The sequence below is a fragment of the Protopterus annectens genome, chromosome 6.part0, assembly GCF_019279795.1.
Source record: "Protopterus annectens isolate FY-2018-M chromosome 6.part0, PAN1.0, whole genome shotgun sequence".
NCBI lineage: Eukaryota > Metazoa > Chordata > Ceratodontiformes > Protopteridae > Protopterus > Protopterus annectens.
Window position 1 is genome coordinate 1,543,666,270 of NC_056737.1, and position 16,740 is coordinate 1,543,683,009.

Sequence of the window (16,740 nt, forward strand, 5' to 3'; positions counted from 1 at the left end):
TGGGGTCCATTTTCATCATGTTAATAGAAACCCAAAAGACATGGAGAAATTAAACCGAGAGAGCAGTGAGGACCTCCTCCCTAGTGATAGTTGGTGGAGAAATGGTGACTGATACTTCCTAGAGAGACTGGAGGTGTAGGTATGTAAAACTGGAGCTAGATTTATCAGCCAGCAGATTTCCTATATCCTCTGGCTCTGTATAGGTCATTCCCTTCACAATTTGCTTGGCATATTGATGGTGTTGCCTTTAAGGTTGTAGACATACAGTGGATAAAAAAAGTGTACATATCCCTGTTAAAATGCCAGGTTTTTGTGATATAAAAAATGAGACCACAATAAATCATTTCAAAACTTTCCCACCTTTAATGTGACCCAACCTTTACAATTCAATTGAAAAACAAATAAATCTGTAAGGGGAAAAATATAAAAAATAAAAAATATAGAATAAGCTGGTTGCATAAGTGTGCACACCCTTAAACTAATACTTTGTTAAAGCACCTTTTGATTTAATTACAGCATTCAGTCTTCTTGGGTAGAAGCCTATCAGCATGGCACACCTTGACTTGGCAATATTTGCCCACTCTTCCTTGCAAAAGCACTCAAAATCTATCAGATTGCGAGGGCATCTCTTGTCCACAGCCCTTTTCAGATCACCCCACAGATTTTCTATTGGATTTAGGTCTGGGCTCCGGCTGGGCCATTCCAAAATTTTAATTTTCTTCTGGTGAAGTCATTCTTTTGTTGCCTTGGATGTATGCCTGGGGTCATTGTTGTGTTGAAAGGTGAAATTCCTCTTCATCTTCAGCTTTCTAGCAGATGCCTGAAGGTTTTGGGCCAAAAGTGACTGGTATTTGGAACTGTTCATAATTCCCTCCACCTTGACTAAAGCTCCAGTTCCAGCTGAAGAAAAGAAACCCCAAAGCATGATACTGCCACCACCATGCTTCACCATGGGGATGGTGTTCTTTTGGTGATGTGAAGTGTTGTTTTTGTGCCAAACATACCTTTTGGAATTGTGGCCAAAAAAGTTCAACCTTGGTCTCATCAGACCATAACACATTTTTGCACATGCTTTTGGGAGACTTGATGTATTGTTTTGCAAATTTTAGCTGGGCCTGCATGTTTTCTGTGTAAGAAAAGGCTTCCATCTTTCAACCCTACCCCATACTCCAGACATATGGAGAATACAGGAGATTGTTGTCACATGTAGTGCACAACCAGTACTTGCCAGAAATTCCTGCAGCTCCTTCAGTGTTGCTGTAGGTCTCTTGGCAGGCTCCCTGACCAGTTTTCATCTTGTCTTTTCATCAAGTTTGGAGGTATGTCCAGTTCTTTGCAATGTCACTGCTGTCCCATATTTACTCCACTTTTCGATCACACTATATGATTATAGTGGATGCTACAAGGGTTAATGGCTGGCTACTAGGCTCTTACCTGTACTTGCAGGGCTGTGCTCCACAACACGAAAGCTGATTGCTTTTTGAGCAACTAGGTACTGAGGAGTTTTCTGAAGTAGTCTTTTACAGGCAAAATTTTATTGCAAACTATTTCAATTATACAGGGGGTTATAAGGCATTTCAAACATTTAAGCTCAATTAAATCTAAATAAATAAATCTAAAATAACTAATTTAGCACTAAACACAGTGCAAGCAGTATAAGCAATGTAATATTAAGCAATTTTATCAAAGTTCATTTAGCCTGATGAATAACTTACTGGGAGAGACTTTAGACAATTATATTTAAATGTATATTGTCAACAGCCAATAAATGGGTAGAGGGAGGAAGGGAAATATGTCACCAAATTATCATAAAGGTGGCCAACAATAGATACAAATGGTTTAAGATCACAACTACAACAGGGTTGGTGGGAAAGAAAACTATTAATCCCTTAGCTCTACTCTCTGAGCTGACTGGCCTGGAACTGCCTTAATACAGACACGAGTCCTCATCTAACACAACACACATTTACTACACAAGACTACAGACTGGGGTTTAATACCAACAGTTAGTCCACTTAAATAGCAAACATGCAGTGCAATTGTGTACTGGAATTACTAATATAGGCTTAAAGACCTTAATTAAAGAAGATACAAGATGTTAAAATTAATTTAAAAGCAGATCAATAAATGAAAAATCTTTACAAAGTGAGACACTTGCATTTGATGACATAGAAAAGTTAGTTATATTATTTGCAGCACTTAGAGGAAAGAGAGTTGATTTATCAGCATTTAATATATAGTTGAATGCATTGCTAGACTTTGATTAAATAGAGTAAATGTGATATAGATTTAGTCAGTATCTGGAAGTAAAGGACATTGTCCACAAATGAGGTAACATTAATGATTATATAGTAAAAGTTAATTCCTTAAAATTGGCAGTCTTGAAGGATTAAAAAAAAAGTTCATGGAAAGGATGAAAAAGGTAGGTGACAAGGGAGACTCTTCCCTAATTCCTTTCTTATAGGAGAATATCTCCTATTAACAGCTAAACAAAAAGAAGTCAAGTCAAACAGAATCTTAATGTCCTGAATAATCCTGAGAAAACAGTGTTCTAAGACTGAATAGAAAAGAACAATTTGAATACCTTATTTTCATCAAAATAAAGTATTCCATGTTGATTATTGTAGTCTGAATTGTAATGCATAATATCACTGTCCCTAGTTTGCCTTGATTCCATGGAATCTGATTTTAATTTTGAGATAATCTGATTTTGCAATCAGGTGAAACCTCCAAAGTAGTATCACTAAATAAATCCTAATGCCTGGATTAACTGGAGTTATAAGATTTGGTTTGGTTCTTCTTTCGGCTTTTCCCGGTTAGGAATCGCCACAGCAGAACTCCGGTCCGCTAATGATTGGCTGTATATTTTTTACGGGTGCCGAGGTGCCAGCTCGACACCCAACTTTCAACGAAGGTGAGCAAAGATGATAGTTTTAGTTAGCATAGGCTTGTAAAGGCTCCGGGGCCATTAGCCTAGTACACACCTAGGAACTTATGAACCTATGAGTCTGTCTTTGGTTTTAGAATAAAAAAATCTCTTGCTTTTTTTTCTTTTTCTCTTTAATCTCACATTTTTACTATAGTTAAAATGAAGTACATCCACTGGAAAGAAACACAGCCACTCCTTAAATGCTGTAATACTGTAGGTTCTTGTATTCACCCAAAGAAAGAAGCTGAACACAAAATGAGTAAATTCTGTATACTTTAATCGTACCACTCGGTAAGCGCTTTCACCATATAGGCTTCATCAGACCGTGTGGTTACAAATGGATACAAAAGCTTAAATACCTAGCCACATAATTACTCATGTTTAATTGATCAAAGTAATGAGATGACATAATTTCCTTGAAACTTATATAATCATGTATTACCCTTTAAACTCATATTATAAGGAAATTCACCCCAGGGATGACGTCAGTCGCCCTGCTAGACAGGGGTCCAGGAAAGTAAATAATGTGGGAAGAAATAGCCAGGGAATTGTTATGGCTAGGCTTGTATAGGCCCTAGGGCTGATAGCCTAGTACCACCTATGAACCTATGATAATGAAATATGCATACATTCAAACTATTATATAAAATAACAAAACTGAAATACAATAAAGACATAAAGTGACTTGATTAACAATGTATCTGTTTTTACTAAATGAATTATTTCGTGTTTAGTTCATTGTATTTTATCAAATGAATTATGATTTTATGTTTTAACCCGTAGGGTCCACAGATTTTGTTTTACATTGTTCTTGACTGATGTCTTTATATTTATATTTTTTATACAAGATGAACAAATTGGTTAAGACGTTCTCATATAGTTCAGAAGTTTTTTATTGATTTCATTTTAGTTTTATTTTTTAATTTCATTTTATTGTATTTTAGTTTTGTTATTTTATATAATAGTTTGAATGTATGCATATTTCATTATAATATGAGTTTAAAGGGTAACACATGATTCTATAAGTTTCAAGGAAATTATATCATCTCATTACTTTGATCAATTAAACATGAGTAATTATGTGGCTAGGTATTTAAGCTTTTGTATCCATTTGTAACCACACAGTCTGATGAAACCTATATGGTGAAAGCGCTTACCGAGTGGTACGATTAAAGTATACAGAATTTACTCATTTTGTGTTCAGCTACTTTCTTTGAGCAAATACAAGAACCTACAGTATTGTAGCATTTAAGGAGTGGCTGTGTTTGTTTCCAGTGGATGTACTTCATTTTAACTTTTGCTACTTTTATTCTCCATACCATTGGAACATTTACTCTGTGGGGTGCTTTTTCACATTTTTACTTTTATCACATTTTTGCTATGACTGTATAATTTGGTCATGATCAGAGTTAGCAGCTTTTACATTTTTTTAAATCTTTCAATGAACAATACATGAAACGTGATAAACGTGATGCACTTGTGTTAAGGAATATCACTGCACTAGAGTGCTATGAATTTAAATAACATCTAAAGTAATTGCAAGATTTCTGTTTTAGGACATGGGCTTTAGGGTTCTAGAAGGCTACAGAGTACAATCAGAAACACATAAAAATGCATCCGCTGAGAGAATATAGTTGGCCACAAAATGTTTGATATGCATCTGTTTGATGTTTCTCTGGTAAATGTGCTCTTCTCAATGTATCTGTTGCATGTAATTCTTTGCCATGTCTGCATTTTTGCTTTCTGATCATATTTCAGTAGACTAAGTAACATTATCTGCAGTCTCAGAGGTGTCTTGTATAAAACTGTTTAAATATGCTTTGCAAATGTTTGTGTTTTAGTTTCACCTACACAGACATCATCATAGAATTTCTCACATTCATATACTACTGCTAAAAGCTACTTTTCTCTCTCCACATACCTTTGTAGCTCTGTTTTGCTTCTGTAAGTGGCCTTTGCTAGAAACACCCAGAATGCATATTTATTTGTCTTCTGGCTTGGAATTTTCTGGATCTGGTTTTAGTCTTTTTGACATCTAGTATATGACCCATTTAGTTCAGACTTGTCAGACTGATTTGACATTTACTTTTTAACTTGAGACAATGCTGTATCATCTTCAGTTTGTATCTGACCTCAGACAGATATATTGTCAAGGAAATTTAAACTTGATATGAGTAAAGAGGAATACCTATCAAGAACTGTGAGTAGAAAATACTCAAGGCACAGTGGTGTGTATAATATTAACCCATTCTGGTCACTGATGGTATTATGTCAGAAACTGATGACATGGGGTGTGGCCAAGATGGTGAATAGTGAACAGCACTGTTTTTAGCTCTGCTGCATTTTAATATCTAACAGGATTTTCACTAAAAATACTCAAATAGAACATTTCAAAACTTGATGGATTTATACTGGAACATCTTCTGAAAAGATTTACTACAAAAATAACAAGTCTGAAAGTCTTTTAATTGCTTTTTCCTGTCAAGAAACCTAGAAAGAACTTATTGTCTCAGAATGAGCCACTCTAAACCCACTGTACAGTACAGTACTATGAAAAAAGACATACAGGCTATGCTAAGTAGCATCAATGAGTTATACATAAAGACAGATAATTATTATTTATTATTTTATTTATTTTCATTTTACTTACTGGGAAGGTCCACTGGGCCATAGTGAGCCCATTTTCAGTGGAGGGCCAGGGAGAAGAGCTCCACTGTAAAATGAACAATACATGACGCACAAAATAAGCATAACGCAGTAATAAAATACACAAAGTACAACATACACTATTGATAAGTAGAGTGTTAAAAAACTCCACAGAGAATGAACTATACACAATATAAGCATAACACCATACATAATCTTCACATACACAATGCATAACATTCAATAAAGTAAGGTAGATTACTTTCAACAGTTCGATGCTATAGGAGGGTTGCAACTGACCATTAATGTTAGGGTGCATTAATACCATGCAGTATTAAGGATATAGTGGTTTACACAATTAGCATGTTAGTATCATAACTATTGGTTAGTGATTAACACTTATGAAGTTATTAGCTTAAATATAGGTGATAATAGAGCAGGCAGTGTGAGCTGTATAGTTAAGTAGGAGTTAAGAGATGGGAAGAATTATGTAAGAGATGTGTTAGAATGAAGGTAAGGTGGTGTAGGGGAGGGAGTCAGTTTTTTTATAGGAACTGTTGTTTTGGCACATGTACACTTCCAAAGAGAGAAAAGGTGTTGTCTCAAGGACTTTTTAAAGAGAGCTGGTTTGCTAGTAGTCCTAATTGATAGCAGTAGGGTATTCCATAGTTTAGAAACAGTAAAAGAGTAGAGCAGCTGACCAGCTGAGAGGTTTGTTTTTTCATCATTCAGGATTACTTGGTTTTCAGATTGGAGAGGTCTATTGGGATGGTGCAGAGTAAGTAGAGAGGAAAGGGCAGGGCAACCTGATAGTTTGTATATAAATTTGTGTGTGGTGGCTAACTATAAATATATGAAATACTGTGGAACTTCTACCCAATATAGTTAGTGTAATGAGGAGCAATAGTGTAAAGAGAATTTTGCATTGGTTACAAATTTAGCAATTATGTTATAGGATGTGTCTAGTTTGGATTTAAGAGAGGGCTGTATATTGGTAAGGAGAGGGGCACCATATAGTAGGGATGGGAGCAGAAAGGATGAGGCTAGGGACAGTTTTGTGGAATGGTTAAGGAAGTATTTGTGTCTATATAGGATGCCTAATTGATGATGTGTTTTTTGATATTATTGTGGATATGAAAGTGAAAGATAATGTTTTTAATCTATGATGACACCTAGTAGTTTTGTATATGGAACAACCTCATGTTGGGTGAGCTTTTGTAGTTCTGTTATGGAACTGGCAGAGCAGTTGATGGTAGAGTCATCTGAGTATTGGATGATGGTACCGTGAGTAAGAGTGGAATGAAAGCTGTTTATGAAAATGCTAAACAAAAGGGGGATAAGTATGGATCCTTGGGGAACACATGTGATTGTTTTGAGAAATACTGACAGAGTCTTGCCACTTGGTGGATTGTTGCCTATTTGTGAGATAATTTGAGAACCAATTTAGGGTTGGGGGAGAGATGCCTAAATAAGACAATTTAATGAGAAGAAGTGGATGGAAGACTATATCAAAGGCCTTAGAAAGGTCAAGAAAGAGTGAAGAAAAATTTTGCCTTTGTCTCAGGCGAAGTTACCTGTATGCATGAAGAAGATAAGAGTTATAGTAGTACTGTGACCAGGCCTAAAACCATGCTGAGTAAGAGAATGGATATGGTTATGAAGTGGATACGTGAGAACTTTAGTGTGAATTCATTTTTCTAATAGTTTAGAGATGGGTGAAAAGATAGCAATTAGTCGGAAGTTGGAAATGTCTGAATTGTTGCTGCCTTTATGGAGGTGTAGAATATATGCTTTTTTCCAAATTGCAGGTACGTTGGACTCTTGAATAGATCTATTAAGAAGTATACTGATGGGATAAGCAATAGAGCTGGCTGATATTTATAGGAATTCTGCAGGCAAGTTGTCTGGTGCATTAGTGCAAGGTTTGAGTTTAAGAAGAAGACTTTTTTATAGTGGAGGTTGGTACAGGCGAGAGCGAAAAGCTGGGTAGTGAGCCATTGGTGGTATATTATGAAGATGGATCTATGGGGGGGGTGAGGTTAGTTTGTGGAAAGGTGGTGCTGAGGTTAGCTATCATATTAATGAAATTTGAGTTAAAGGGTGAGGCTATTTCAGTGGGTTTTTTATCTGAATCAGGACAAGGATTATTATTTGAGCCTGGATATATTAATTAATTTATTGCACTCCAGAATTTTTTTGGTTCTGTTATGTTGGTTTTGTAGATGAAGTTAATGTTCTTTTTTAATTTTTGATGAATAGACATTTTACTTGATTATATAGGTGTTTATATTGTAGGAGGTCAGAGGGATTTTTTTTTTTTTGCCATGCTTTTCATACTTTATGTCTGACAGTCATCAGTTGTTTAGTGGGTTTGGTAAGCCAGCTGGTGTGTTTAGTTTTTACACTCTTATGACAGAGTGGGGCTAAAATATCTAGGATTCGGAGAAATGCTAAGTTGAAGAGTTCAACAGCATCATCAAGGGGAAGGAATTTTAGTGCTTCCCAGTTGATATTTTGAAAAGTTTCATTAAAGGTGGCTGGGCAGAAACAGGATACATCTCTAGTTTGCTTATAGTGGTGTTTTAAAGAGGAATGTAAAAAACAAGTTGAAGTGCTGAGGGAATTTCTTAAACAATTATCACAAATCTCAAGTATAAAAGAGGTAATGTGTGATTTTGATGGAAGATTACTTGAAAATGAGAATAACATTAAATTTCTTCTGAAACAAAGCAACATATTCCAGGAAAAATAGCAGATTAAGAGAACATATCTAGAAGGAATAACATCAGGATTTACAGGATTCCTGAAAAAGAAGAGGGAGACAGTATGATTCAGTTCCTTAATACCTACCTGGCTGTCTAAAACTTTGAACCTGCCTAAAACATTTTGCTTTGCCATCAAAAAGGTGCATAGATCAATTTCTAATGCATCTTAAAAAAAAAAAAAAAACACCTTCACCAAGGTCAGTCATCATAATGTTGTTCTCAAGTCAAGATAAAGATTTTGTCTAAAAAGCTGTATGGACTAATTATCCACTTAAATTAAAGAAAATATTATATGATTTGACAATAACTATTCAACATAAGTGGTGTCAAAGAGTAAAGCATTGGTGCCACTTGTTAAAAACTTAAAGAAAACAATATTAAAGCACAAATCTTGTTTCCAGAAAAATAAATTTTAACACCTTGGAAGATGCAATGGACTTTATACAGAAAAATAAAATCCTAGAAAATAAAAAACAGAAGAAATGGACTGGAATCTATCAAATTCTTTGAAGAAAAATTCAACAAGAGAAAGTTACTATTGGAATGATATCAAATCATTAGAGTAACATCCATACTTTTGCAATTTAAACCTGGATCACATATAACTGTCAATCTTTTTAATGCAAGTTTATATGCTATGTCTCCTTTAAAATATGACAGTCTGCTTTATATTAAACATGTCATACAAATAGTCTTTGCTGAATCATTAAATGTTATTTCTTTGATAGCAATTGCATTTTAGAGGTTGGTATACTTTGAGATGTTTTTGTTGTCATTTTTGGTGGTTTGGAGTGGTTTAAGGGATTGTTTTGTCGTGCGGATATGGCTTGGATTCACTTGGGAGTGTTTTTGTGTGAATTGTACCTGATGGACTGTTCATTTTCAAGCCCTTGTCGTGAAAACCAGCTTGAAACAATTTAGAGTCATGAGAACTTTTGTGATGCTGCAGGAGTTTTGAAAATTCTAAGAACTGTCCAGATTACTTCTTCATGTCTAAGATGTCAAAGAATATAAAGTTAGATAATACGCAAAACACAGCGAATTGCATTCTTAATGACTGTCAGTTATTACATAGTTCTGAATGTTTGTTACTGATAGTATACTAGTACCCAAGAAAATTATGCTATGTATAAAAATATAGTTTTTTTACATATATAAAAGTTATTATTGGAATGTTATCAAATAATTAGAGTAACATTCACAATTTTACAAGTTAAACCTAGATCACACATAACTGTCTCCTTAAAAAATGGCAGTCTACTTTACATTAAATACTTCATACAAATAGTGCTTACTGAATCATTAAATGTTATTTATTTAAGTACAATAGTTTTTAGTGGTTAACATTCTTTGAAATGCTTTTTGTTATTTTTTTAGTGGTTTGGAAGGGCTTGAGGGATTGATGTAAAATGTAGAAGTGGCTTGGATTCACTCATGAACATTTTTGTGTGAATTGTGGCTGATAAACTGATAATTTGCAAACCCTTGTCATGAGGACCAGCTTGAAGCAGCTTAATTAGAGTCATGAGCACTATTGTGTAGCTGCAGGTGTTCTGAAAATTCTAAGAACTGTCCAGGTTGCTTCTTCCTGTCTGAAAGTAAATAATCATAATATTTTGAATCATAGGCTAAGATGTCAATGAATACAAGTTAGATAATAAGGAAAAGACAGCCAATTACATTCTAAACCACTGTCAGTTATTAAATAGTTCTGAATGTTTGCAGTATACCAAAATGTTTATGTACTAACCTATAGAATGACACTTCTGATAAAAATTAGGATTGCGTTATTTCTGTTATTCTGTCTTTTTAATGATAAAACTTAATATCTCAGAACAATGTATTATGGAAAGTTTGAATCTTAAAAGAGAAGTTTTTCAGATGTTTTTTTCAGATACTGTTAGACGTAATATTTAAGGAAAATAGGATTGATTGTAACAGTAGTACTAACATAAAGAGTATGAAATATATGAGTAAATAAAAATGTTCTATTATATGGCACGCTACATTAGGATTATAGCTAAAATATAAAATATAGGAATATAGTAACAATACAAGGCATAGTCTGCCAACAGAAATAGAAACAGATGAGAATAACTACAAATATGTAGTTAATGAATATAACTATGTCTGCAAGAGTGGGAGGTTGGCATAGTTATTAAGGTATTCACCTTATTCGGACACAAGGTATTCACCTTATAAAGACACAAGGACAGCTAACCTGGTACTAATTTATGAACTTATGAGCCTATGAAAACTTTACACATAGGAAATAAAATAGAAAAAATAGAAAATCATCATCTGACCTATAAATTAATAAATATGAAAATAACAACAGACTTCCTCCCTATAGTAGACCAGGGAGATAATGTGAGGTACAGGGAAAGTTGATTGTAGAGATATTCAGTTTGGTCAACTTATAATAAAGATTCTTAACATCTGTTTAACTATTGTTATTCATAATAACTGACTGGCAGGCTTTTTTAAAATGGTGCAAAATAAAAATAAGAGACACATTAATATGAATCAGAAGCATAAGCTAAGTATTCGAGAGGAAGTCTGTTTGGCTTTTTCAACAAACTAGGAATACATTATTCCATGTAGAATGTTTTAGGGTTCAAAGATTCATAAGTAGGTACTAGGCTATTGGCCCAAGGGCCTAAGTAAGCCTAGCCAACAAGGTTCCCTGGCTTATGCCACCCAAGAAAGTTAATTTCCAGTGCCCAGAAGTGATCCCTGGGGTGTATTTCCTATTTCCCATCCACTCATCAAGATTTTTCTTGAAGAGTGCTAATGAAGAACTTTGTTTGACATAGATGGGTAGTTTGTTCCAGAGTATAGGAAGTCTATGGGACAGGAATCTATCCCTCCAGCATGTCCTATTTATTGTGGTGACAAGGTTTAGGTCCATAGAGTATAGGTGTAGCATGTCCAACAGCTCTGGGTTTAACATAGCTTCATATGTTAGGCAGAGATCTCCTCGGAGTAGGCGATATGTTACAGAGTAAAGCTGGAGTTTTTTGAGACGGTCAGTGTAGGACATCTGTTTGAGGCCAGTAATCCTCTTTGTGAGGTACTTCTGTGGTCTTTCCAGCTGCTGCAGATATCTTGTGAGGTACATTCCAAAAGGGGCTTTGTACTCTATAATGGGTCTAATGAGTGCCGAGTAGAGGGGAACAATGACCTATTTTTCCCTGGATGAGAACCCTTTTGTGATGAGGTGTGCCACATAGAAGGATTTCCTGACTACTGTGGCGATGTGATTATCAAAGGAGAGACTACTGTCCACCTGGGTCCCAAGGTCTCGTATCACACATTCAGCATTAAGCAGACTGCCGTTTATATGGTAGTTCATGGGCACAGAGTTTTTACCAAAGGGGATGACAATGCACTTTTTGGCAGTGAGCTTGAGGCCATGCCTCTGACACCAGGCATCTGTCTCAGTGGGGCCCTTCTGTAGGATGTCCACATCATTTGGGGACTCGACTATGGCTCCTAGTTTGCAGTCATCTGTGAACTTTGTTAATCAGAGGCCTTCTGTGTTAGCCTGTACTTCAGAGAAGTATATACCAAACAGGAGAGGTCCCAGGACTAAATCCTGTGGTACTCCACTTGTCACTGGTTTGAAGTCAGAATTGGAAAAAAACTAAGGGTAATGCTGCTCAATGCCAGAAGTCTCAATCTCAAGATGCACGCACTCGAGGCCCTTCTCAATATGGAGAACATCGATGTCTGTGCTGTGACAGAAACCTGGTTCAAGGCTCCTGAGAGCACCCCAGCACTAACAGGTTTCACCTCATATCATGCGTTCCGGCCCCAAAATCCGGACAACACCAAGAAAGGAGGGGGGGTGTCCATATTCATAAAGGACACCCACACCTCAAGGTTGGTGGCAACGCACGATGCATCGGAGACCATCCAGGTGCAATTAACCATAGGCAAGACTGCTCTGCAATTTGTAGCATGTTACAGGCCACCCTCTCAAACTCAGAAACCTCACATGGCCTTCCTGAAAACATTGGAGGCGATAAATGTATCTCCAAACACCATCATACTAGGTGACTTCAACTACCCTAATATAGACTGGGAACACTACTCAAGCCCAAACACTCTAACCCAAAGATTCCTGGAGTTCATAAACTCAAATGCCATGGAACAACTAGTCACCATCCCCACAAGAGGAGAAAACATACTTGATCTCATCATCACGAACATGGGATCAAAATGTTCAACACCGAAGTATACCCCTCACTGGTGAGATCAGATCATAAACTAATCTCGCTGGAGGTCCTCATCCCGCCCCCACCTGAAACAAAAAGACCACAGTGAAAAACTTCTCAAAAGCCGATTTCACACTTCTAAAAACTAGTGTGGTCTCCTTTAAGGCCCCTGAGCCAGTGGTAAACATTACTCAAACTGCTGAATCACTTACAAATGCCTTCTACCAGCACCTACAGGACTGCATGGATCAGGCAATCCCAAACAAAACTAAGACTCTCTGTACCAAAGGCAAGCGTCCAGTCTGGTGGACCCCAGCCATAAACAAGCTCTACAACAAAAGGAGGAAGCTACTACAAGATAGAGCAAAATCCTTGAAAGGTAAGACACCTTTGATCATTATAAGTAATAAACTAAGAGCTCTCATAAAATCATCCAAGGCAAATTTTGAGAGAAAAATTGCCAAGGACTCTAAAGAGAATCATAAGGCCTTCTTTAGCTATGTTAGAAAACTAGGAGGAAACTCCCAGATATGCTCAGAATTAGTTCAAAATGATGTGAAAATTACTGAACCTACACACATTGCCAACATACTGGCTGACAGGTTCAGTGCAAACTTCTCCCTCCCCCTCCCCCTCAAAAGGAGAGATATCTATTCCAGAGGATTGTAGCCCCCCAAACATCTCCAATGCCCAGGTGAGAACTGCCCTCACTAAGGCAAAAAGCACAGCATCCATGGGACCGGATGGTGTCCCCGGCTGTGTGCTTCACGAACTCAACGAGGAATTAAACCCACAGTTAGGACAGCTGTTTAATCTTAGCCTCACCTCAGGATACGTACCCAAGGAGTGGCGACGGCGACTGTGGTCCCACTTCATAAGGGTGGTGCCTCCACAGACCCTGGAAATTACCGCCCCATTAGCTTGACAAGCCTTATCTGCAAAGCCATGGAGAGGATCATAATGGAACTCATAAATAAAGACATAGGGAACTTGCAGACTTTGGATCCAACCCAGTTTGGCTTTGTCAAAGGCAGATCCTGCCTCTTAAACTTGGTTGACTTTTTCGAGACAGTCACCAAGGCCATTGATGAGGAAAGGCAGTCCATACAGCCTACCTCGACCTGGCAAAGGCCTTCGACACAATACCCCACTCAGGTATCATCAAAAACTCATCAGCTTGAATGTAAACCCATACATCACAAGATGGGTTGCAAACTGGCTAAGTGACAGAACCCACAGGGTCAGAGTTGCTGGAGCCATGTCAGACTCAAAGCCTGTCACAAGTGGTGTCCCACAGGGCTCAGTCCTGGGTCCACTCTTGTTCGGCATCTACTTTTCTGAAGTACAAGCAAACACAGGAGGGTTATGGCTGACAAAGTTTGCAGATGACTGCAAACTGGGCCATAGTCGAAAACACATCTGACACAGATATCCTCCAGAAGGGCCTCACAGAAACAGATAACTGGTGCCAGAGCCATGGCCTGAAGTTAAACACCAAAAAATGCATAGTCATACCCTTTGGGAAAAACAAGGTTACCCCTAGCTACCATATAGGTGGCAATCCACTGAGCACAGAAAAATTCATCAGGGATCTGGGGACCCAGGTTGACAGTAGCCTTTCGTTTGACACTCATGTTGCTAAAGTAGTTAGGAAAACCTTCTATATCGCCCACCTGATCATGAAGGGATTCACATCTAGATCAAGGGAAGTCATCGTCCCCCTGTACTCATCACTCATTAGACCTATGATTGAGTACAATGCCCCGTTCGGAATGTATCTGACCAGACACCTGATGCAGCTTGAAAGGCCCCAAAAGTTCCTCACCAAAAGGATAAAGGGTCTCAAAAATATGTCTTATGCTGCCCGACTGAAAGAACTCCAGCTCTATTCAGTCTCATACCGCTTGCTCAGAGGTGACCTGTGCCTGACATATAAGGCCATGTCAAACCCAGATTTGATGACTATGCTTCACCTCAAAAAATCTAGATCCCTCAGAACCACAAGGGCGGGAGACTTAAACCTTGACACGGTTATAAATAGAACGTGCTGGAGGGACAGATTCATCACCCAGAGACTCCCTATGCTGTGGAACAAAATCCCGGTACATGTGAGGTAGAGCACCTCTCTGGCCTTGTTCAAGAGGAATCTTGACCAATGGATGGGAGATTGCAGATATACCCCAGGGATTACTTCAGTGTCACTGCTTGACAGAGGCACAGCAAAATGATAGGCATAGTTTTTATTCAAACTAAAGGGGTGGCAAAAGCCACATAACTATGGGCTAGGCTTATAAATGCCCTTGGGCAGATAGCCTAGTATGAACCTATGAACCTATGAACCTATGAGTCTGCAACTTTTACAGTGTGGGTTCTGTCAGTGAGCCAATTGGTAATCCATCTTGTGATGTAGAGATTTATGCCAAGTTTAGTGAGTTTAGCTATAATTCCAGAATGGAGGATGGTGTCAAAAGCCTGGCGAGGTCAAGATAGGCTGTGTGAACCATATAACCCTCATCTACAACTTTGGTGACTGCCTCAAATAAGTCAATCAGGTTCAGAAGGCAAGATCTGTCTTTCACAAACCCGAACTGGGTGGGGTCCAGAGTTTGGAGGTTACCAATGTCTTTGTTTATGAGTACCATGATGATACATTCCATGGCCTTGCAGACCAGGCTTGTCAGGCTAATAGGGCGATAGTTCCCAGGATCAGTGGTGGCTCCCCCTTTGTGGAGTGGGATAACTGTTGCTGTGTGCCACTCAGTGGACACAAAGCCTGAAGTCAGACTATGATTGAACATGGTGCTTAGGTGGGGAGCCAGTTCGTTCTGAAGTTCATGTAAAATGCAGCCTGGGATGTTGTCCGCTCCCATGGATGCTGTGTTTTTGGTTTTAGAGAGTGTAGCTTTTACCTGCATAGATGTGATTACAGGGACTCTGCATTCTTCCTGTATAGATATGGGCCCTTTAGGGGGTGAGAGGGGGTAAAGTTAGCACTGAACCTATCTGCCAGGATGTTGGCAATATCAGTTGGTTCGGTAATTTTCATGCCATTGTGCTGTAACTCAGAGCAGATCTGGGTGTTGCCATTGAGATTCTTGACATAGCTATAGAATGCTTTCTTGTCCTTAGAATCAGTGGTGATTTTGTTTTCATAGCTAGCTTTGGAGGATCTTATAAGGGATCTCAGCTTCTTACTGAGGCTGACCGGGGAGCTCCTCCACTCATGGGATTTTACTCTCTTTTCCAACAGTTTCTTCCTTCTGTTGTAGAGTTTGTTTATGGCAGGGGACCACCAGATTGGCTTCTTTTTTTGGAGGATAGCGTCTTGGTTCTGTTTGGGATAGCACAATCCATGCACTCATGTAAGTGCTTATAGAGTGCATTTGTGTAGGATTCAGCAGTCGTAACTGTATTGTCCATCTGCATGGGTGTCATAAAGTTCACCACTTCTGTCTTAAGAAGCATGAAGTTGGCTTTGGAGAAATTTTTACAGTGGTTTCCTTAATGGTGGGTGGGGACAAGATGCGGATATCTAGGGTGATTAGCTTACGATCAGATCTGACCAACGAGGAGTTGACTTCAGGTGTGGAACACTGGTCACTCTTGTTGGTAATGACTAGGTCTAGGAAATTGTTGCCCCTGATGGGGGTGTGGATAAGTTGATCCAGGGCATTGGAATTTATGAATTCCAGAAAGTATTGCGTGAAGGAGTTGGTACATGAGTAGTTTTCCCAGTTAATGGTGGGGTAGTTGAAATCGCCCATTATTAGGGTGTTTGGTTGAACCCTAATATTTTCCAGTATATCAAGAAAAGAGGAGTGGGAATCCTGGGGCATGGTGGGGGATCTCTAGCAAGCTACAATTTGGATTGCAGTTTTTCCCAGAGTTAGTTGCACTTGGATAACCTCGGATGCATTATGCTGTGCAACTAGCCTGGAGGTGTGGCTATCCTTAATGAATATGGACACACCTCCACCTTTGGTGTTCTGGTCCAGGTTAGATGGCCGAAAAGTGTGGTATAAGTTATAGCCTGGTAATGCAGGTATGCTCTCTAGAGCCTTGAACCAGGTCTCAGTCATTGCACAGATATTGATGTTCTCCATTTTATGGAGTGCCTCGAGTGAGTGTATTTTGAGATTTAGACTTCTAGCATTGAGTAGCATTACCCTCAGTTTTTGCT